The sequence below is a fragment of the Gossypium arboreum genome, chromosome 3, assembly GCF_025698485.1.
Source record: "Gossypium arboreum isolate Shixiya-1 chromosome 3, ASM2569848v2, whole genome shotgun sequence".
In the NCBI taxonomy this organism is placed as follows: domain Eukaryota; kingdom Viridiplantae; phylum Streptophyta; class Magnoliopsida; order Malvales; family Malvaceae; genus Gossypium; species Gossypium arboreum.
In genome coordinates this window covers 64,836,115-64,839,180 of record NC_069072.1, presented here as the reverse complement: position 1 = coordinate 64,839,180, position 3,066 = coordinate 64,836,115, and positions in this window count along the sequence as shown.

Sequence of the window (3,066 nt, the reverse complement as noted above, 5' to 3'; positions counted from 1 at the left end):
ATCAAATTAGCAACCAAACCATGCATGAAACTCCCAACACAACCTCATACATACCTTAATCTTGATGCAAACTTAGCCAAATCTCCTTCTAGATCTCTTCTAAACAAAGGAAATGAAGCAAAAATCCCTTCTTCCTCTTAGTATTTTCGGCCAAAAAGGGAGAGAGCAAGCATGAACAAATTTTTTTGTTTTCTCTTCTTGGTTGCACGGCAATGGGGGGGATGCTACTCTCTCACACACATTTTTTTTTCTTTTCTCACCCATGCTTAGTTGTTTATTATTTCTAACATCATCCATTAGTAAAACATGTTGGGAACATGTTCCCTTGCCCATAACCTTGTCATGGCCGCCACTCCTCCTTAGGAAGGGATTATTTGACATGCAACTCCACCTTTTGTTAACATGTACTAACAAGCCATTTAAAATTAGCCTATCATATTTCACCATGTTTCACTTTGATCCCTATTTAATACTTTCTCATACAAATGGGTAAAATTAGAGAATGAAATTTCCACATATGCATGCACACACATAGTAAGCATAGAATATAACAATTAATTATTTTATGACTCGGTTTAGTGGTCCCAAACCACATTCCTATAGGGTCTATTTTGGTGTCACATAACGCGGTGATTCAAGTAAGAATATGAATTGAAAGTTCGAGGTAAACTACTATTGATTATGTATGATACATTATGATAGTCGTGCACGTATTATGTACTCGCATGTGAATTGATTTTAAGGTGAATTATTAGTATCAAAGAACGATATATGTGTGTGAATGATTACTATATCTCGAATAAGAGCATGACCTATTCGGTCGATGTCTGTCATTATATGAAAGTATGTGACTTAAATTAATTGTATGAGCTATAAAGTAAAGTAAAGTATGTGCTGAAATTTCTTTGTGCATTCATATATTTATATACATATATATTCGGCCAATAGGCTTTTTAATTGGTGTACTTGTGTATATTCGGCCAAGTGATAACTAATTAGAATATTAGTTTTGTGATACTAAACGCTCGATTTAAATGACAAGTTTTAATTGTTTGTATTGCTTAAAACTTACTAGGCTTTGAAAGCTTACTCTGTTTTTTATTTCTCTGTTTTATAGATTGTTGATTTTGGCCACCGACTTGGGGATCGTCAGCAGTTAATCACACTATCGATCTTTTTGGGTACAGTTATATTTTGGACTCGATATGGCATGTATAGGTTAGGCTGATGATAACGATGTTTTGAAATTGTAAATATTCTGGCCATACAAAAATGGCATATAACTTAAATATCAGTATGTATTTCAGCTCGATCTCTGTTTATGTTTATTTACAATGTGAATGAGATTATTAAATGTTTAGTTCGGTAATACCTCTTAGCCTTAATCCGGCGATCGGATTCAGGTTAGGGGTGTTACATACTTCCTCCGTTCCATAATTCCAAACCCCTATGCAACTTAAACAGAATATCGTATGTATGCAGTGGTTATACATGTAACATCCATAAATCTTACATTCAACACTTAGGGGTATTTTGGTCATTTTCACCCTCAGAGGCATTTCGGTAATTTTCCTTTATTGCGGGTCTTATTTACCTTGGCCCGTTAACAAATCCCGTGAGCTAAGATGAACAAATACTGTGCACCAGGTAGGATTCCATAGAAGAGGAGGTGGGTGTAACACCCCGTACCCGAGACCGTTGCCGGAGTCGAACTCGAGGTGCTAACGGACTTAATTCCTTACTTAAACAGCTCATAAAATACAGCTCATATGGTCGTTTTGTTTCTTTCATATGAAATTAGACTCATCAAGATTCGATTACATAATTTATTCATTATTTAATTCCATTTCTACTATTTTTAGTGATTTTTCAAATTCACATCATCATTGTCAAAGATCTATTTAAGGTAAATTTTACCTATTTCATAGTTTTCCATGAATCAACTAGTAATTTGACATACATTATTTCCAAGTATAATCACGATTAGCCATGACATACGTAGCACCAATAGGACCATGATTGGCCATTCCAATGGCTAATCATTACCAAACATTTCCACACCACTTAATAACCATATCATAAGACCATATATACAAAATGATCATAATGTTATACTCAAAATATACAAGCCATTTTCGCATGGCTATACGAATATACATTACCAAAAGATACTTAGTCAACAACAAGGGTCAGCCCTATACATGCCATTATCAAGTTCAACTGAAGAGTACCAAAAGTGGCTTAGATAGTATGGATGACTTCGACTTTGACACTTCCGAGTCCGATAGCTGACGAACAAAATCTATAAAACAGAGAATTAAAGCAAAAGAATAAGCATTTCGATGCTTAGTAAGTTTTAAATAATGAAATCATTTAAAGGAATGGCATAATAATATCTAAGTTTGTTTGTTTCATCCTTTGGCCAAATAGAAAATAACTAAGGTACTACTTTTATCATTCATATCACAAAGGTGAAAGCAATATATATATCCAACTAAATTCATTCTATAGTCGAATACGTTCATCTCACATTTCCGTGTCAATCTCATGCATATACACCTACATCTCACATTTGTGAAGTTGAACTCTAATTGAACTCATACATCATAATCGATCATAAACGTTCGAATGATTTTAAACAATGGTCTAAGCATCCCCACCAATTTCAAAGTCATAATTTAACATAATCATATTCTCAACGAGAGTAATTACTTACCTAGTTATCTTACTGTAAGTAACACATTGGTTCAAAATTGTTTCAACATGTATTATATGATTTCTCGTACGAATATTTACGAGCTTTCAACTCAATATTATGCCGTCACAGACGCCCTTCGGAACCAAGCCCGATTCTTAGCGCTGACTCAAAAAGCCCTTCGAGACCAAGCTCGGATTATGACATTGGCCCGAAAGCCCTTCGAAACTAGGTTCGGTTATGACACTGGCTCAAAAGCCCTTCGGGACCAAGCTCGGATTATAACACTGGCTCAAAAGCCCTTCGAGACCAAGCTCGGTTTTAAACCCCGATTAACATTCACACATATATGCATATATATATATAATTGC